We start from the raw sequence: 21,476 nt of genomic DNA on the forward strand, positions 1-21,476 counted from the left end.
AGAGGGAGTTAGATGTGGCCCTTGTGGCTAAAGGGATCGGGGGTATGGAGTGAAGGCAGGTACAGGGTTCTGAGTTGGATGATCAGCCATGATCATACTGAATGGCAGTGCAGGCTCGAAGGGCCAAGTGGCCTACTCCTGCACCTATTTTCTATGTTTCTAGGACCATTAGAGTCAAAAACAGTTACTTCTCCCAAGCCCATCAGGCTGATCAACACCTCCACCTATTAACCAACCCCACCAGCACCACCACCTGGTCTTCTGGGAGGCGTCCCAGATTCTGGGATGACTGACTTCCAACCAGTAGAACATCTGCCCTTGAAGCCCATTGACTTCAGTTTCATTGGGTGTCTTGATGTCAAGAATTACCACACTCTGCAATTCAGTTCTTTTATCTGTGTTTGAGCCAAGGCTTTAATAAGGCCTGATGGTGTGGAGCAGGCTGATTGGGACTGGGACTGTGATATGACTGGAGACTGTGTACTTCTTTGATGATGTGTGTTAGTGATAGTCATCCAGGGGGTGCATTTGTCTGCCCACTTCACTTCATTTACACAACTTTCTAGGAAATTACAGGACATTTACTAGTTTATATTCCAGCTTCTCTTTAAATTTTTCAATTCATCTTACAGTTTTGATTTTGGAAGAAATGTTGCAGTGTTTTGTGGCTCCTTGTGTTACTGTTCTCCACACTCCTAATTATCACACCAGTCTCTAGCTGATTGACAGCAGAATGTTGATTTTCTGTAATTCAGCCTTGACTTTACTCACTGTGCGGTTGTTAATGAGCCTGTTTTGAGAACACAGATCAAATGGGATAGAGACAACTGGCTTCACCATCCGCTGTCCTGCAGTACTGTGGGGCCCTGGGATTGCTGGGATTATATTGTATTGATTAATGGTTCCTGCAAACACAAACAAAAATCCAAACCATTACTGAAGAGCAGTGATTATTAGTCCAGAAAAATAACAATATTGAATTGAATTGAAATGATCTTTATTGCCATTATACATAGGTACAATGAAACTCTATTTGGCTTCCTCTCTGGCAATTAAATAAAGCGGTAAATAAAAGCAAGACAGCAATAGAAAAACAGTATTAAATAGATAAGCAGCAGAAAATAGGTTGCAGCAGCACCAGAATATCACAGTAATGCACAAAGTGCCGTTAGTGCAAGTATTTGAGTCCTTGTGTGTTCATGTGTGTGCTCACAGTTTCAGTCATTCTTGGTGCCGATCGGCTTAAGACGGAACGTGTGTGACAGCTTCTGGTAGTCAAAAAGATAAGAAATCCAACCAAAAAGATGACCAAAAGAACATTTTCTGTGGTAAATTGTGTTAAATTATCGCCACAAACAGTGAACAGGCAAGGATGGCGAGGGGAGTTCGGGGGTTGTGCCGAGATGGTGTGTTGCAGAATCGTTGTAGATGGAGTTTCCGATGCCCGTGTAGCTGCCCTGAGTGCAAGGTCTGATTGCTCTGTGTGACAAAAGAGGAAGTCAGAGCCCGGGCAGAGGAGTTTCGGTGCCCGTACAACTGGCTCGGGTGCGGGGTTGAATCGCTCTGGCGCCGAGCTGATCGGAAGAGCTTGACAGTGGCTTCGGGCTGAGCAGTAGTATCTGGGCCAGGAGCGAGTCACTAGGCAGCGTGGTCTAGGCCCGGTACCTGGGTCCTACTGCGAGGTACAATATGCTGTCCAGACAGTTTAAACACTGGACCAGATCTGTGGCAAGAGTCAATTTCACTCACTCTCCGCAATGTTCACTCCTCTCTCCAGGGTGCCGGAACCTCTTGCTGTTCCGTCATTGGGGCAATTTAAACACCAGCCCAAGTAAACTAAAAAGACAGGGTGGCGGGATCCGAGGCGAGAGCCATTCTCCACGATGGTCACTCCTCTCTTAATGGCGCTGAGGATATGAAGATTGCCCCAGCCGCTGTGCTCCGTGCTAATACGATGAACTAATACGATGAACTGATAAGTGAAGCTTTGGGCCTACTCCGGGCTGATCCGGGGTTCAGATCTGAGGACTCCATTTTGGTTCAGAATGCTGTTGGTCACGTCAATCGTTTGCACGATTTGTATTTTTTTTCTTTCTCTTGCGCATCAAGTGTTGGTCTTATTTTTATTTTTATTCTTTTTTCCTTTAATTGGGTTTTTTCAGGTTTCACGCTTTGTGGCTACCTGTGAGCAAGCAAACCTCAAGGGTGTATAATTTATACATTCTTTGATAGTAAATGAACCCTGATCACAACTCAACCTTCAACACCATAATATCAAGTAAGTTCATTACTAAGCTCTTGAATTTTGGACTTGCCTGCTCCATCTACAACTGGCTTCGTGACTTCCTGATCAGTAGACCTGAGTCAGCCCAAATTGGTCACAACGTTTCATCCACCCTGATCCTTGTGTGCCTGCTCCCCTGCTCTCCTCCCTGTGTGCTGGTGACCATTTGGCCAGGTGCTGCACCAACTCGATGACACCACTTTTATAGGCTGGATCAGCAACAACAGGAAAGAGATTGAAAACCTTGTGTCCTGGTGTCAGCCACCAATCTAGTACTTCATGTTCCTGGGTACCCATGTCACCAGCAACTTCTCCTAGTCCCTCCATACTGATGAGTGATCAAGAAAGCACATCAGTGTGTGTTCTTTCTTAGCTGTCCAAGCAGATTTAGCTTTTCCACGAGGAGTCTCTCAAATGTCCATTTCTGCGCAATAGAAAGTACCTCTCAGTCTGGTGTGGAAACTGTTCTGCTCTGAACCATTGGAACATGCAGGGAGTGGTGAACACTGCCCAGCTATCAAAGGCTCGACACTTACTTCCATCCGGCCTGTTTTTCCAGTGCATTGCTTCAGGAAGGCTGACAATGATGCCTGCTTCCCTGGCCATTCCCTTTTCTCTCTTCTACCTTCTGGCAGAGAATACCAGAGTACCAGAGTCAAAAACACTTTGGGGCTCAGACTTCAGGCTTCGGAACCAATGATATCCCTTTGATATAAATCTCATCCCTTTCCCTGTGGTGCTCCCACCTTCTCGGGGTCTTAACTTCAACTCTCTTGGTTATTCTGTTATTGTCATTTAAACATTCCCTTTTCCACTACTTCACGTTACATTGCCATTGTTCCACCACTCTGTTGCTTTGTGCTTGTCATTGTATTTATTGTGATCATGTGTACTGTTTACTCTGTAAGCTTCACATGAGCAATATATTTCTTTACAGGCTGATGTACAAGACAAACTACTCTGAAACGGTGTAGGATTAGTGGAAGTGGGTGCTTGATGGATGGCACAGACTTGATGGGCTGAAGGGCCTATTTCCATGCTATGAGGCTCTATGATTCTATCAAGTTTCCTATTACCATTGCTGAGCCTTACTGCCAGCCACTGTGCCATTGACCTGGCTATTACAGCTGTGCCCTGATAGGACATGCCCCCCCACCCCGACAGAGCTATCCAAAGGGATAGAATTGCTGCTAAGGGAAATGGCACTGTCAAGGAGCTGCAGATGGAGTCGGAAGCAGTCCAGGTCATCCAACTCACATCTACTGTGATGAAGTGCCTTGAGAGGCTGGTCACGGCCAGAATCAACTGCTGCCTAAGCAAGGACCTGGATCCACTGCAATTTGCCGATGGTCTAGAGCAGATGAAATCTCACTGGCTCTCCACTCAGCCTGGAGCACCTGGACAATAGCAATATCTATGTCAGGCTGCTGCTTATTGACTACAGCTCAGTGTTCAACACAATCATACCCTTAGTACCAATCAACAAGCTCCAAAACCTGGGCCTCTGTACCTCCCTCTACAGCTGGATCCCTGGCTTCACCTTCGGGAGACCACAGTCAGTGTGGACCGGCAATAACATCTTCTCCTCGCTGACAATTAACACCGCAGCACCTCAAGGATGTGTGCTTAACCCACTGCTCTACTCTCTCTATACCCGTGACTGTGTGGTTAGGCAGAGCTCAAATTACATATATAAATTTGCCGATGAAATGAGAATTTCATGTGGGGACGAGGAAGCTTATGGGAGTGAGATAAACCAAAGAACTGATTGTGGACTTCAGGAAAGGGGAGCCGAGGGAACACACACTCGTCCTCATCGAAGAATCAGCAGTGGAAAGGGTGAGCAATTTCCAGTTCCTAAGTGTCAACATCTCTGAATATCTGTCTTGGGCCCAACATATTGTAGTAATTACTAAAAAGGCACAACAGTGGCTATATTTCATTCGGGGTTTGAGGAGATTTGGTACATCACCAAAGACACTCAAAAATTTCTACAGAGGCACGGTGCAGAGCATTCTAACTAGTTACATCTCCATCTGGGATGCAGGGGTCACTGCACAAGATCGGAAAAACCTGCAGAAAGTTACAAAAACAGCCACTTCTATAACCCATCCCATAAAAACCCAGTGCTACAGAAATGCCAACAGAAGCTCTTTCAGTCCAAACACAGGACCAAAAGAAGCTGCAGAAGGTTGTAAATCCAGTTAGCTCCATCTTGGGTACTAGCCTACAAAGTATGCAGGACATCTTTAGGGAGCGGTGTCTCAGAAAGGCAGCGTCCATTATTAAGGACCTCCAGCACCCAGGGCATGCCCTTTCCTCACTGTTACCATCAGGTAGGAGGGACAGAAGCCTGAAGGCACACACTCGGCGATTCAGGAACAGCTTCTTCCCCTCTGCCATCCGATTCCTAAATGGACATTGAAGCATTGGACACTACCTCACTTTTTTTAATATACAGTATTTCTGTTTTTGCACATTTTTAAAATCTATTCAATATACATAATTAATTTACATGTTTATTTATTATTATTTTCCTCTCTGCTAGATTATATATTGCATTGAACTGCTGCTGCTAAGTTAACAAATTTCATGTCACATGCCGGTGGTAATACACCTGATTCTGATAGCTCCATCATGGGCACTAGCCTCCCCAGCATCGAGGATATCTTCCAAAGGCAATGCCTCAGAAAAGGAGGCATCTGTCAATACCAAGACATGTTCTCTTCTCATTGCTACCATCAAGGAGGAGCCTGAAGACACTCACTCAACATTTTAGGAGCAACTTCCTCCCTTCCGACATCAGATTTCTGAATGGACAATGAATCCATGTGCACTTCTCCTTCAGCCCATTACCCCTGACGGGGCATAGGCTGTCGTCAGTAGCTTGCCAGTGTCCTGGGCCAGTCTTTCAAGTTCTTTCAGGCGTAGCCCATCTTCTTGGTGTATCCTTCCTCTTCCAGGAAAGAGGCCTTTGGAGCCCCTGTTGGCATTTCTGTAGCGCTGGGTTTTTAATGGGAGGGGTTGCTTACCCCGTGTCCAACCCTCCTCCTTTCGCAGTCAGGCTTGGGACCATCCATGGAGGAATTACATGTTTTGTTGCTATCTTCTTACAATACTTATTTAATTCTATTTTATGTGTATTATATATTTCTTATTGTAGTTTTTATTATGTATTGCAATGTACTGCTGCCACAAAACAACAAGTTTCATAATATACGTCTGTGATATTAAACCTGATTCTGATTCAAGATGCTGAGGCTATTGAAGACAAAAATGTCAGTAAGGGGGTCACAACTGAGGTGCAGGCTGCAGGTAAAAGTTGGTGACTATCAGGAAAGGGAGAAAGGCTGGATAGGTAGTCTCCTAAAAAACAAGTATACTGTTTTAGATACTGTTGGGGGCTGTTCATTCAGGAGTAAGCACCACAGTACTCAGGTCTGTGACACCTGGACCAATTTTGAGGCATAGTTGGCATCAAGGTGGACAGGACTATAGTGACAAGGGACTCTATAGTTGTGGGGGGTGATGGCAGAAAACAAATTCCATGGCCACAGGAGAGAGGACAAGTTGGTGTCAGGGTCAAGGCCATCTCTGAGTGGCTGCAGAACATCTCCAAGGTAGAGGGTGAGCAGCCAGAGGTCGTGGTGAACATTGGTACAAATAACATACTGTAGATAGAGAAAGGTTTCAGGTCCTGCAGCGTGAATATAGGGAGTATGAAAAGAGATTAAATGGCAGGATTTCAAGGTCAGTGATCTCTAGATTACTCCCAGTGCCATGAGCTAGTGAGAGCAAAAATAGGAAGATATGGCAGATGAATGTATGGCTGAAGAGTTGGTGCATGGGCAAAGATTGGTTTTATGGACCATTAGGATGTCTCGAAGCACTCAAAAGCTTCTACAGATATACTTTGGAGAGCATCCTGACTGGCTGTATCACTGTCTGCTATGGGAGGGGTCTACTGCACAGGATTGAAGTAAGTTATAAAGTTAGTCAGCTCCATCATGGGCACTAGCCTCCATCTTCAAGGAGCAGTGCTTCAGAAAGCCGGTTTCCATCATCAATGACCCCCACAACCCAGTACATGCCCTCTTCTCATTACTACCGACAGGAAGGAGGTACAGAAACCTGAAGGCACACAATCAGTGATTCAGCTTCTTTCCTTCCGCCATCTGATTTCTGAATGGACATTGAACCCGTGAGCACTACCTCACCACTTCTTTTTCATTTCTGTTTTTGCACTACTTATCTTAATTTAACTATTTAATATACATTTATATATTGTTACATGCTCAAGGAGATCTGTTTTTTTGTGAGAACACCTGATGTGATTTTCCCGCCAATGAGAGGCCACATGATGACATGTGCACCATGGGTATATAAGGGTCGACCCCAGATGACGCAGTTAGTTTTTAGTTTGTAGATTTCCAGGTAGAACATGCTGTGTCTCCATTTCTGTTGCGTGTTTGTTTTTGTGACGCAGTTTCATTTTTAAAACGGAGTTTTGCGTTCTGTTGCAAGATACAATATTATTGGACTGGAAATTTTTGGCTAGATGTGCTGATTTACCAATTCCAGCAGTAGAAGGGAGAGTGAAGAATTTATCGAAGTACAGGATTGAAAGATTGAGAGGAGTCAGCATCGTTTGGCAGTTTAATAAAGGATAGACCTTATTGAGTCTTTGTTGAAGGAGCAGCGACCTGCATCGAGATAACTCTTGCCAAGACAGCAAAGAGTTCATGCAAGGTTGGCTCTCTCTCTCTCTATCTGAAAGGAAATTAAGGTCAGTTGTTTTAAACTGTTAAATTACTGCATCGTGAATCCTTTGGACAGAACCAGCAGGAAAGTCGCGTCAATGAAGAAATCCTTCTCCAGAGAAGTCTTTCCCAATTGAACGTATAAATCTGTTGGACTTTGGAACTTACCATTTTAAGAACTCTATCTGACTTTATCACTTTAAGAACTGATTTTGCATTTAACGCTTTAAGAACCAGTGCCGAGTGACAATTTGTTGAACGGCTGCATAACGGTTAACTTCCAGTTAAAGTTTTCGTTTGCTTTTTCCTTATCGTTTATCGGTGCTTAATAAATGTTTGGTTGTTTTTATATAACCTGTCTCGATTGATATTCATTGTTGCCGGTTACATAACAATATATTTTTTGTAATTTAGTTTTTTTTGTATATTTATCATTGTAGTGCTGCTGCAAAGTTATCAAGTTTCATGACGAATGCCAGTAATATTAAACCTGATTCTGATTCTCATTCTGGGACAGAGATGACCTGTACAAGAGGGACGGGTTACACCTGAGAGTAGATTTGCTACTGCTACTCGGGAGGTTTGTAACTTGATTTGCAGGGGATGAGATCCAGGGACATCTCGGACTGGGTCCACAGCATTCTGAAAGAGGAGGGTGAACAGCTGGAAGTCATGGTACATATTTGTACCAACAACATAGGTAGGAAAAGAGAGGAGATCCTGAAGAGAGAATATAGGGAACTAGGTATAAAGCTGAAAAGCAGGACCTCCAGGATAGTAATTTCTTGATTGCTGCCTGTTCCACGTGCCAATGAGGGCAAGAAAAGGGTGGTTCAGCAGATGAATGTGTGGCTGAAGAATTGGCACAACAGGCAGATGGCTGGATCATTGGGATCTCTCCTGGGGAAGGTATGACCTGTACAAAAAGGGCAGGTTACACCTGAACACAAGGGGACCAATGTAATTGTGAGCAGGGTTGCTACAATCTCTTGGCAAGGGTTTAAACTAATTTGGCAGGGGGTTGGGAAGCAGAGTGACAGGGCTGAGGATGGGGCAGTCGGTATACAAGTTTCCTGCACTGTGTAGTGAGACAGCAAGGAAGGCCAGGCAGATGATTGGGCAAAATTTCAGTCAATAAGATGAGTTAAAGTGAAAAAGGGGACCAAAATCAAAAAGGGTGATGAATTACAGGACTGAAGCTGTCATAACTGAATGCCCACAATACAGGGAATAAGGTAGATGATCTTGTAGTTAGAGATTGGCAGCTATGACATTGAGGGGATCACTGAGTCATGGCTGAAAGAAGATTATATTTGGGAGTTTAACACCCAAGGATACACATTAGATCAAAAGGACAGGAAGGTAGACAGAGGGGATGAGGTGGTTCCGTTGGTAAAAATTGAAATAAAAAGTGAAATAAAATGACCTAGGATCAGAAGATGTAGAGTCCTTATACGCAGAGTTCAGAAACTGTAAGAGTAAAATAACCCTGATGGGAGTTACTGTATACACAGCCCTCCAAATGCTACACAGGGTGTGGGCTGCAAGTTACAATACGAGATAGGAAAGGCATGTGTAAAGGCAATGTTGAGATAGTCATGGGGGATTTCAACAAGCAGGCAGATTGGGAAAATCAGGGTGGCGCTGGATCCCAAGAGAGGGAATTTGTAGAATGTCTACAAGATGGGTTTTTTTTTTTTTTTTTAAGAGCAGCTTGTGGTGAAGTCCACTAGGGGAAAAGGCAATTCTGGTTTGTGTGTTGTATAATGAACCATATTTGATTAGGAAGCTTAAGGTAAAGGAACCCTAAGGGGCCAGTCATCATATGATAGAATTCACCCTGTAGTTTGAGAAGGAGAAGATTAAAATCAAATGTATCAGTATTACAGTGTAGTAAAGGGGTTTACAGAGGCACGAGAGAGGAGCTGGGCAAAGTAGATCGGAAAGGGACATTAGTGGGGATGACAGCAGAGTAGAAATCGCTGGTATTTATGGGGGAAGTTTGGAAGGCACAGGAACAATACATCCCAAAGATGAAAAAGTATTCTAAAGTGAGGATGAGGCAGTTGTGGCTGACAAGTCAAAAAAAGCATAAAAGCAAAATAGAGGGGATATAATATAGCAAAAATTAGTGGGAAGGCAGAGGATTGGGAAGCTTTTAAAAGCCAACAGAAGGCAACGAAAAAGGCAATAAAGAGAGAAAAGGTGAAATATGAAACATAGAAAAAACAAAGAAACATAGAAACATGAAGGTAAGCTAGCCAATAATATGAAAGATAACAACTTTTTTTCAGATATCCAAAGAGTGAAAGAGAGATGAGAGTAGATATTGGACCACTGGAAACTGATGCTGGAGTAGTAGTAATGGGGACAAAGAAATGGCGGACAAACTTAAACAAGTACTTTGCGTATGAGCCTTCACTGTGGAAGACACTAGCAGCATGCCAGGAATGCGAAAATGTCAGGGAGCAGTTGCTTTTATGAGGGAGAAGGTAGTTGGGAAGCTAAAATGTATGAAGGTCGATAAGTCACCTGAACTAGATGGACTATACCCCAGGATTCTTAAAGAGGTAGCTGAAGAGATTGTGGAGGCATTAGTAATGATCTTTCAGGAATCACCAGATTCTGTAATGGTTCTAGAGGACTGGAAAATTGGAAACATTGCTCCACTCTTTAAGAAGGGAGGGAGACAGAAGAAAGGAAATTAAACGCTGACTTCAGTGGTTGGAAAGAAGCTGGAGATTATTATTAAGGATTACGTTTCAGGGTACTTGGAGGCACATAATAGGCCAAAGTCAGCATGGCTTTCTAAAGGGGAAATCTTACCTGACAAATCTGTTGGAATTCCTTAAAGAAATAACAAGCAGTATTGACAAAGGAGAGCCAGTGGATGTTGTTTATTTGGATTTTTGAAGGCCTTTGACAAGGCACCACACATGAGGCTGCTTAACAAGATAAGAACCCATGGTATTACAGGAGAGATATGAGTATGGATAGAAGTTTGGCTGACTGGCAGGAATAAAGAGGGCTTATTCTGGTTGGCTGCTGGAGACTAGTGGTGTTCCGCCAAGGTCATTGTCAGAACCACTTCTTTTCTTGTTGTATGCCAATGATTTGGATGAAGGAATTGGTGGCTTTGTGGCCAGGTTTTCAGATGATATGAAGATAGGTGAAGGCGCAATTAGTGTTGAGGAAGCAGGGTGTCTGCTGAAGGACAAAATGGGAGAATGGGGAAAGAAGTGGCAGATGGAATATAATGCAGGGAAGTGTATGGTCATGCACTTTGGTAGGAGGAATAAGGCATAAACTATTTTCTAAATGGGGAAAAGTGCAAAAATCAAAGGAATTTGGCAGTCTTCGTGCAGGAATCCCTAAAGGTTAATTTACAGGCTGAGTTAGTGGTAAGGAAGGCAAATGCAATATTAGCATTCATACTGAGAGGACTAGAATACAAAAACAATAATGTAATGTTGAGACTTTATTGGGAATTGGTCCTGCACTTGAAGTATTGTGAGCAGTTTTGGGCTACTTACCAAAGAAAAGGTGTACTGGCATTGGAGATGGTCCAGAGTAGGTTCACGGGAATGAAAGGGTTAATGTATGAGGAGCATTTGATGGCTCTGGGCCTGTACTCACTGGAGTTCAGAAGAATGAGGGAGAATCTCACTGAAACCTCTTGAAAATCAAAAGGCCTGGATTGAGTGGATCTGGAGAGGTTGTTTCCTGTAATGGGCAAGTCTAGGACCACAGTGCACAGCCTCAGAATCCACCTAGGACAGGGATGAGGGAAAATTTCATTCGCCATAGGGTGGTGAATCTGTGGAATTCACTGGCACGGACGGCTGTGGAGGCCAAGTCACTGGGCGTATTTAAGGCATCAAAGGCTACGTGGAGAAGGGAGGAGAATGGGGTTGAGAGGGATAATAAATCAGCCATGATGGAATAGCGGAGCAGACTCGATAGGCCGTGTGGACTAATTCTGCTCCTATGTCTTGTGGTCTTATGATCTGGGTGTTGTTAGCTTAATTAGTTTGCTACAACATCATGGGCCTGTTCCTGTGCTCTGTATTCACAGAATCTATGTGAAGGCCAAGCCATTAAGTATACTCAGGAACTATTTACTTTATTTTATTGAGAGAGATAGCACGGTAACAGGCCCTCCTGGCCCAAAGGCCCCGTGTGGCCCAATTACACCCATGTGACCAATTAACCTGTACGTCTTTGGAACGTGGGAAGAAACCGGACACGGGGAGAACGTAAAAACTCGCTACAGACAGTGGCAGTAATCAAACCCAGCCTGGTAGTGCTGTAATAATGTTACGCTAACCACTACGCTGCCGTGTCTGTTGCCCTAAGTATGTCGAGATACTTCCAAATGTTGAAGGCATTTCCTATGAAGGAGGTTGGGGCTGGCAGGAATGTGCTGACATACGCAATGCACACAGACTCTGTCTCCCTCGTTTCCCCCCTCCCCCTCTCCCCTTCTCTTTCTATCTCCCTCCCTCGTGCGCACATGCTCACTCTGACTGATACACACAGTATCACAAGATTACCTCACGGACACATTGTTTTACACGCACATACTCACACATGTTATTCACACTCATACATTGCTTACAGTGTGATCATACACACACACAGCCGAGGAATATGTTTCCCCTTCTGTATTTTACACAGCAGTCGATGTACGTGCTGTGCATACTAACAGATAAATACACAGAACACTCAAGCAAATGCATAACCAGATAAAAAGGTGCACAATTTCATTCACAGAAAATGGACAGAAACGCAAGTACACAGCAGGGCGTACATGTAAATGCACCATCTAGCAAGCAAGCAGACAGTATATCTGACAGCATATTGAGTGTAAATCACTCAAATAAAGGACCATGTTAACAGTCAATAAGCAAGTAAACTAGAAAATAGACACAAATCTACTGACACAAACAGTTGATAAAGAAATATATTCACTGTCACCAGAAACAACAAATGATTGGAAACATGGCAACCAGTTCAGTAAATAGCAACGTAGATACTTATAGACCAATGGATCACTCCACTTGGGGATAGTACTCTTAAACAAACACAATGACCTTGACTCTTGACTCCAAATTTCTTCAGTTAATTGATCTTGTGATGATATGGAAGTATATTTCCTTGACAAATTGTATTGTTTTGTTAAAGTATTAATTTCCTGACCTTGAAGACTGATGACAACTTGCTCATGAAATCATAAAATTGAAAGCACAGAAGGAGGGGACTCACTTTCAAAGACTAGTCCCCTGCTCATATACTATAGTCCATGGTTTCTATTTTTCAAGCCTTTATCCAGTTTAAGGCTGGTACTGAGCCAGCCTCCTCTCTATTTACTGCCATTCTACTCCTCACCAAAGCACAGTGGCCTGAGACAGGTTTGCCACTGATAAAAAGATTATCGCTAAAGCCAATTTGGAATTTCCACGCTTGGATCACTAAAACATTTCCAATAAACAGGCTGACAGTAAAATATTTCTTTCCAATTTTAAACTGATAGAAGAAAAGCTCTGTCTGTCTTCTGAGTAGCATAGGAAGGGCATCAAGCAATGAGTACAGTGAAACAACGGCATTGCACAGTGTAAACTTACCCATCAACATGCTGATAAAGCTGGGCTCTGAGTGAGCTGGACACCAGGGCAGAGTGTGAATGGAGCAGGACACAGTAATATCAGGCAGGTGGTATTCAGCTGCATCTAAACTACTTCATAAATGCTGATAGGCCACACCCCTCGGGCAGAAGCAATTGACTAAAGGACTTGAAAGAACGAGACAAAAGCAGGACTGACAGCAGATCAGCAAACTCCTGCAGCAACCAGCAGCTTTTTCAGTTACTGAACCCTTCCACACTCTCACACACATATTTCAATCGATTCTCTGATCATTTATGGCACAAATGTGCCAACAAGCTCTGAAAGTGAGGGCGAGCTCTGGCCACCCAGACTGCTCCTCACTGGTGCACGATATCACCTGTATTGTGCAGTGTTGAACAATGTCAGCAAATACAAACCAACCAAGTAACCAGATGAGGTGATCCCCATCACAATTTAAAAATTACTTAAAGGAAACACCAAAAAAAAATTCAAATTGGTGTTTTGTTGAAAATAGAGGATGACTGGTTTACCCTCTCTCCCACCAGATTTATCCTCTCGTTACATGGTTTTCCATAAGATACAGGTGCAGAATTAGGCCATTTGGCCCATCGAATCTGCTCCAAAATTTCATCATGGCTGATCCATTTCCCTCTCAGCCCCAGTTTCCTGCCTTCTGCCCGGATCCCTTATGCCCTGACTAATCAAGAATCTATCAACCTCTGCCTTAAATATACCCAACAACAGTCCCCTGTGGCAACAAACTCCACAGATTCACCGCTCTTTGGCTAAAGAAATGCCTCCGCATCTCTGTTCTAAAAGGATACGCCTCTATTCTGAGGCCGTGTCCTCTGGTCTTAGACTGCCCCACCATAGGAAACAACCTCTCCACATCACCTCTATCAGGGCCTTTCAACATTGGATAGATTTCAGTGAGGTCACCCTTCATTCTTCTGAATTTCATCGAGTATAGGCCCAGAGCCATCAAACGTTCTTCATGTGACAAGCCATTCAATCCTGGAATCATTTTCATGAACCTCCTTTGAACCCTCTCCAATGTCAGCACATCCTGATACAGGGCCCAAAGCTGCTGACAATACTCCAAGTGAGGCCTCACCGGTGGCTATAAAGCCTCAACATTACATCCTTGCTTTTATATCTAGTCCTCTCCAAATGAATGCATTTGCCTTCCTTGCCACAGGCTTATTCTGCAAATTAACCTTTAGGGAATCCTGCACAAGGACTCCCAAGTCCCTTTGCACCTCAGATTTTTGAATTTTCTCCCCATTTAGAAAATTGTCAACCCTTTTATTTCTTCTAACAAAGTGCATGATGATACACTTCCCAACACTGTATTCCATCTGCCACTTCTTTGCCCATTCTTCTAATCTGTCTAAGTCCCTCTACTTCCTCAAAACTACCCACCTTTCCATCTCTCTGTGTATTGTCTGCAAACTTTGCAACAAAGCCATCAACTCTGTCATCCAAATCAGGTTCAACACAGATCCCTGTGGAACACCACTAGTCACTGGCAGCCAAACAGAAAAGGCTCCCCTTACTCCTACTCTTTGCCTCCTGCCAATCGCCAATGCTCTATCCGTGGGCTCTTAACTTGTTCAGCAGCCTCGTGTGTGGCACCTTGTCAAAGGTCTTCTGAAAAACCAAGTACACAATATCCACAGATTCCCCTTTGTCTATCCTGCTTGTAATTTCTTCAAAGAATTCTAACAGATTTGTCAGACAAGATTTCCCCCAAAGGAAACCATGCTGACTACGGCCTATTTTATCATGTGCCTCCAAGTACCCTGGGACTTCATCCTTAACAATTGACTCCAACATCTCCCCAACCACTGAGGTCCAACTAACTGACCTTTTTTTTTGCAACACTCACAACATGCTGGAGGAATTCAGCAGGTCAGGCAGCATCCGTGGAAAAAATCGGTCCACGTTTCGGGCCGGAACCCTTCGTCAGCACTGAAGAGGGAAGGGGCAGAGGCCCTATAAAGAAGGTGGGGGGAGGGTGGGAAGATGAAGGCTGGTAGGTTCCAGGTGAAAAACCAGTAAGGGGAAAGATAAAGGGGTGGGGGAGGGGAAGCAGGGAGGTGAGCGAAATACATGTTAGTAGGGAAGTGGTGTTAGGTAAATTGAAGGGATTGAAGGCAGATAAATCCCCAGGGCCAGATGGTCTGCATCCCAGAGTGCTTAAGGAAGTAGCCCAAGAAATAGTGGATGCATTAGTGATAATTTTTCAAAACTCGTTAGATTCTGGACTAGTTCCTGAGGATTGGAGGGTGGCTAATGTAACTCCACTTTTTAAAAAAGGAGGGAGAGAGAAACCGGGGAATTATAGACCGCCTAACGTCGGTGGTGGGGAAACTGCTGGAGTCAGTTATCAAGGATGTGATAACAGCACATTTGGAAAGTGGTGAAATGATCGGACAAAGTCAGCATGGATTTGTGAAAGGAAAATCATGTCTGACGAATCTCATAGAATTTTTTGAGGATGTAACTAGTAGAGTGGATAGGGGAGAACCAGTGGATGTGGTATATTTGGATTTTCAAAAGGCTTTTGACAAGGTCCCACACAGGAGATTAGTGTGCAAACTTAAAGCACACAGTATTGGGGGTAAGGTATTGGTGTGGGTGGAGAATTGGTTAGCAGACAGGAAGCAAAGAGTGGGAATAAACGGGACCTTTTCAGAATGGCAGGCGGTGACTAGTGGGGTACCGCAAGGCTCAGTACTGGGACCCCAGTTGTTTACAATATATATTAATGACTTGGATGAGGGAATTAAATGCAGCATCTCCAAGTTTGCCGATGACACGAAGCTGGGTGGCAGTGTTAGCTGTGAGGAGGATGCTAAGAGGATGCAGGGTGACTTGGATAGGTTGGGTGAGTGGGCAAATTCATGGCAGATGCAATTTAATGTGGATAAATGTGAAGTTATCCACTTTGGTGGCAAAAATAGGAAAACAGATTATTATCTGAATGGTGGCCGATTAAGAAAAGGGGAGGTGCAACGAGACCTGGGTGTCATTATACACCAGTCATTGAAAGTGGGGATGCAGGTACAGCAGGCGGTGAAAAAGGCGAATGGTATGCTGGCATTTATAGCGAGAGGATTTGAGTACAGGAGCAGGGAGGTACTACTGCAGTTGTACAAGGCCTTGGTGAGACCACACCTGGAGTATTGTGTGCAGTTTTGGTCCCCTAATCTGAGGAAAGACATCCTTGCCATAGAGGGAGTACAAAGAAGGTTCACCAGATTGATTCCTGGGATGGCAGGACTTTCATATGAAGAAAGACTGGATGAACTGGGCTTGTACTCGTTAGAATTTAGAAGATTGAGGGGGGATCTGATTGAAACGTATAAGATCCTAAAGGGATTGGACAGGCTAGATGCAGAAAGATTGTTCCCGATGTTGGGGAAGTCCAGAACGAGGGGCCACAGTTTGAGGATAGAGGGGAAGCCTTTTAGGACCGAGATTAGGAAAAAGTTCTTCACACAGAGAGTGGTGAATCTGTGGAATTCTCTGCCACAGGAAACAGTTGAGGCCAGTTCATCGGCTATATTTAAGAGGGAGTTGGATATGGCCCTTGTGGCTACGGGGGTCAGGGGGTATGGAGGGAAGGCTGGGGCGGGTTCTGAGTTGGTGGATCAGCCATGATCATAATAAATGGCGGTGCAGGCTCGAAGGGCCGAATGGCCTACTCCTGCACCTATTTTCTATGTTTCTATGTGATAGGCAGGAAGGGTGAAAATGGAATAGGGGAAAACTCAATGGGTAGTAGAAGCAGGTGGAACCATGAGGGAGGTGATAGGCAGCTGGGGGAGGGGGCAGAGTGACATAGGGATAGGGGAAGGGAGGGGGAGGGAATTACCAGAAGTTGGAGAATTCTATGTTCATACCAAGGGGCTGGAGACTACCTAGACGGTATATGAGGTGTTGCTCCTCCAACCTGAGTTTAGCCTCATCATGATGGTAGAAGAGGCCATGTATGGACATATTCGAATGGGAATAACTCAGAAGCAGAGTTGAAGTGGTTGGCTACTGGGAGATCCTGTCTGTTGTGACGGACAGAGCGGAAGTGCTCGACGAAGTGGTCCCCCAATCTGCGTCGGGTTTCACCGATGTAGAGGAGGCCGCACTGGGAGCACCGGATGCAATAGATGACCCCAACAGACTCAGAAGTGAAGTGTTGCCTCACCTGGAAGGACTGTTTGGGGCCCTGAATGGTGGCAAGAGAGGAGGTGTGAGGACAAATGTAGCACTTGCGCTTACAGGGATAAATGCCAGGTGGGAGATCCGTGGGGAGGGACATGTGGATCAGGGAGTTGCAGAGGGATCGATCCCTGTGGAAGGCGGAGAGGGGTGGAGAGAGAAAGATGTGCTTAGTGGTGGGGTCCTGTTGAAGACTCCAACATCTGCAGAGTATTTTGTGTTGACCTTTTTTTCTGCCTCTTTTCCTTCTTGAAGAGTGGAATTTTGTAAAATTTGCAATTTTCCAATCCTCCAGAACCATACCACAGTCAATTGATTCTTGAAAGATCATTACTAATGCCTCCACAATCTCTTCAGCCACCTCTTTCAGAACCCTGGGGTGTAGACCATCTGGTCCAGGTGACTTATCTACCTTCTGGCCTTTCAGTTTCCCAACAACCTTCTTCCTAGTAATAGCAACTTCATACACTTCTGCCTTCTCCTCACCTGTTTTATCCTCTTTCTTGGAGATCTAATGTAAAGGAACAATACACTATTAATAGCAGGACCCTTAACAGACTTGATGTATAGAGGAATCTTGGGATCCAAGCCCATAACTCTATGAAAGTGGCTGCACAGCTTGATTGGATGCTAAAGAAGGTACATAGCATGCTTGCCTTTATTGGTCAAGGCAGTGAGTTCAAGAGTCAGGGACTTAAGTTACACTTCATAAAACTCTAGTTAGGCTGCATTTGGGGTACTGAATCCAGTTCTGGTCACCCCATTACAGGAAGGATGTGGAGGCTTTGGAGAAGATGCAGAAAAGGTTTACCAGGTTGTTGCCTGGATTAGAGGGCATTTGCCATAAGGGGAGGTTGGACAAACTTGGGTTATTTTTTTTCTGGAGGTGTCAGAGGCTGAGGGGAGACCTGATAGAAGCACATAAGATTATGAGACATAGATAGAGCAGACAGTCACTATCTTTTTTCCAAGGTTGAGATGTCTAATACTAGAAGGCATGCATTTAAAGTGAGAGGGAGCAAGTTCAAAAGTGAATTTAAAAATGCAAACATGAGGAAATCTGCAGATGCTGGAAATTCAAGCAACACACATCAAAGTTGCTGGTGAATGCAGCAGGCCAGGCAGCATCTCTAGGAAGAGGTACAGTCAACGTTTCGGGCCGAGACCCTTCATCAGGACTAACTGAAAGAAGAGCTAGTAAGAGATTTGAGAGGGAGAGGGGGAAGGGGAGATCCAAAATGATAGGGGAAGACAGGAGGGGGAGGGATGGAGCCAGGAGCTGGACAGGTGATTGGCAAAGGGGATATGAGAGGATCATGAGACAGGAGGTCCAGGGAGAAAGACAAGGCGGTGGGGGGGAACCCAGAGGATGGGCAAGGGGTATAGTCAGAGGGACAGAGGGAGAAAAAGGAGAGTGAGAGAAAGACTGTGTGTATAAAAATAAATAACGGATGGGGTACGAGGGGGAGGTGGGGCATTAGCGGAAGTTAGAGAAGTCAATGTTCATGCCATCAGGTTGGAGGCTACCCAGACGGAATATAAGGTGTTGTTCCTCCAACCTGAGTGTGGCTTCATCTTTACGGTAGAGGAGGCCGTGGATAGACATATCAGAATGGGAATGGGACGTGGAATTAAAATGTGGCCACTGGGAGATCTTGCTTTCTCTGGCGGACAGAGAGTAGGTGTTCAGCGAAACGATCTCCCAGTCTGTGTCGGGTCTCACCAATATATAGAAGGCCACATTGGGAGCACTGGACGCAGTATATCACCCCAGCCGACTCACAGGTGAAGTGTCGCCTCACCTGGAAGGACTGTCTGGAGCCCTGAATGGTGGTAAGGGAGGAAGTGTAAGGGCATGTGTAGCACTTGTTCCGCTTACAAGGATAAGTGCCAGGAGGGAGATCAGTGGGGAGGGATGGGGGGGGACGAATGGACAAAAGTGAGTTCAAAAGCGAGTTATTTTTTACACAGAGTGTGGTGAGTGTCTAGAATACGTGCTTCCAGGCTTTTAGTAACTTCTGCCCAATGGGAGAGGGGAGAAAAGAGAGTATCATGGTGGGTGGAGTGTTTGATTATACAGGCTGCTTTACTGAGGCAGTGAGAAGTATAGACAGCTCTGGTCAACAGACCTGACCAGTTTCCCTCCACAACTACCTTCCTCTGTCAGGTGGAACTGGTTCTCACACCAACAATTTCTCTTTCGGCTCTTCCACTTTCTCCAAACTCAAGACGTGGCCATGGGCACCTGCATGGGCTCCAGCGATGCCTGGCTTTTCTTCGACTATGTGGAACAGTCCATTTTCCAAGCCTGCACTGGTAACACTCACCATCTCTTTCCACACCACATCAGTGATTGCTACATGGTGCTGTTTCCTACACCCATATGCTGAGCTCGTCAACCTTTCTTCCAGTCCACCCTGCTCTCAAATTTACTTGGTCCATTTCTGACACCTCTGTCTCTTTTCTCGATCTCTCTGTCTCTATCTCTGGATACAGACTGTCTGGTGATATCTTTTATAAATCTAGTGACTCGCTCAGCTATCGTAACTATATCTCTTCCCACCCTGTCACTTGTAAAAATGCCATTTCCTTTGCTCAGATGCTCTGTCTCTGCTGCATCTGTTCTTAGGATAAGGTTTTCCATTCCAGACCATCCGAGGTATCCTCTTTTCTTCAAAAAATGGGTTTTCTGTTCCACCACCATCAATGCTGCTGTAGAAGATGTGGCAAAGCTACAAGGGTTAATTAATTTCCAGGCAAGGATAGATTGTAGATATAGTGCAGACAGCCCAGGCAAGAAAGGTCTTTGAAGACCATAGCTTCCCTTTTTACAGCTGTGAACCAAATCAGAGCTACTTTGGCACATGGAGATGAGATAGGAATACGACACAAGGATTCAAGGAATACAAACCAACAAAGGGACAATTATTTTACTGACTTCAAAGTATCATCAGTTGTCAGCTTGTAGTTTCTATTGACTTTCAACAGCTGTATGGTGAATGGTGATAGATCTTGCAAGTAAGGAATTCAAACACACACAGTTTACCAAGTGGTGAATATCCATAACTTCTAGCCAATTCTGTATTAAAATACATTTCTCTGTTCAAATTTCAGAAGAGTGTCGTGACTGGGGCGGTCTGTTCTCCTTGTGCACAAGTAAATAAGGTGCGATTGAGGAATGAGTGTGAGTTAATCAGCAATGACACTGCCCTCACCTGCATCTCCTTCATTTCCCGCACATCCGCCGTCACTCCATCCTCCTACTACAATATTAGCGACAGGGTTCACCGTGCTGTATCTCCAAGTAAATATAAATAAAAGAAGACTCTATTGGCCGCACACCACTCTGTTTTGCCCATGCACCTGCTCCTCGATCTCCCATGAACTGTGGAAGGCCTGCAGATTTCCTCTAGCAGAGAGATGGCCCTCTCTTAGAGCGCTGAAAGGGATGACCATGGACATGGTGGGTGCTCTGTTATCACCTTGCAAACTTGCACAGGTTCTGGAATGCTTCCTGTAGAATGGAGAGTAGCAGACGTGATCCCACTCCTTCACGCAGGCAGAGGAGAAAGCTACCTGATCATTGGTATTTGGGAGACACAAGAGACTGGAGATGCTGAGATCTGGTGCAGACAAATATCCTGCTGGAGGAACTCAGTGGGTTGAGCAGCACTGATGGGAGGAAAGAGGCTGTTAATATTTTAGGTTGAAACCCTGCATCAGGACTGAGGGCAAAGGGGCAGATAGCCAGCACAGAGAGGAGAAGGGGAGTGGGGAGAAGGGATGATTGGTGGAGGATGACAGGCAGGTGGTGCCAGGGAGAAGGGGGAGGTGGAGTTGGAAGACTGTGGCAGGTGGATCAGTAATGGAGGCTGACAGAGAGCGGGAAAAGATAAAACAGCGGATGGAGTGAGGTAGGGAGGGGAGCGGAGGGTGAAGACAGGAGCTGCTGGAGGAAGATAAACAGGAACACAAAGCACTACCAGAGCTGGATTGAGTTAAATAAACGAAGTGAGAATGGGAACCATTAGAGGAGAAGGGAGAGGAAATTTGGAACCAGAAGGCCGGTGGGGGGTGGGTGCGCAGGGCGAGGATGGGACCTGTGTGTGAAGTGGGTGGATGGAGCTACGACCTGATGAGGAGGTACAGAGGCCCAAATGTTTGAGCTTGTTACTAGAACTGAGAGTATGACTGTGTTGAACACTGAGCTGGAATCAACACACATCAGCCAGACATGGGTATTGCTATTGTCCAGGTCATCCAAGGCCAAGTGAGGAACCAGTGAGATTGCATCCACTGTAGACCTATTGTGGTGACATGCAGATTACAGCAGGTCCAGGTCCTTGCTTAGGCAGGAGCTGATTCTGCCCATTACCAGCCTCTCAAAGCAATTTTTCACTGAACTGGGCAACTGGGCAATAGTCTTTGAAGCAGCTCACCCCGCTCTTCTTGGGCACTGGTATGAATGTCATCCTTTTGAAGCCATTGGGAATCTCCGACTGCAGCACTGAAAGATTGAAGATGTCCTTGAACACTCCCACTGGCTGGTTGGCACAGGTTTCCAGTGCCCTACCAGGTACACCA

General features: G+C 45.0%; 1 long non-coding RNA gene across 2 annotated transcripts in view; it reads left to right on the top strand.

The window, feature by feature from the left end:
- Positions 1-21,476, top strand: part of LOC134340750 (uncharacterized) — a 130,291-nt gene that overhangs the window by 67,967 nt on the left and 40,848 nt on the right. Inside the window, exons 4-5 of one of the 2 annotated variants that reach the window (XR_010016629.1) lie at positions 2,163-2,278; positions 3,222-4,123. This is a non-coding gene — a long non-coding RNA (uncharacterized LOC134340750). Of the gene's footprint in view, positions 1-2,162; positions 4,124-21,476 lie in introns of both variants that reach the window. The other variant, XR_010016628.1, reaches the window with a different exon arrangement.

This window comes from Mobula hypostoma, chromosome X2 (assembly GCF_963921235.1).
Source record: "Mobula hypostoma chromosome X2, sMobHyp1.1, whole genome shotgun sequence".
Lineage (NCBI taxonomy): Eukaryota > Metazoa > Chordata > Chondrichthyes > Myliobatiformes > Myliobatidae > Mobula > Mobula hypostoma.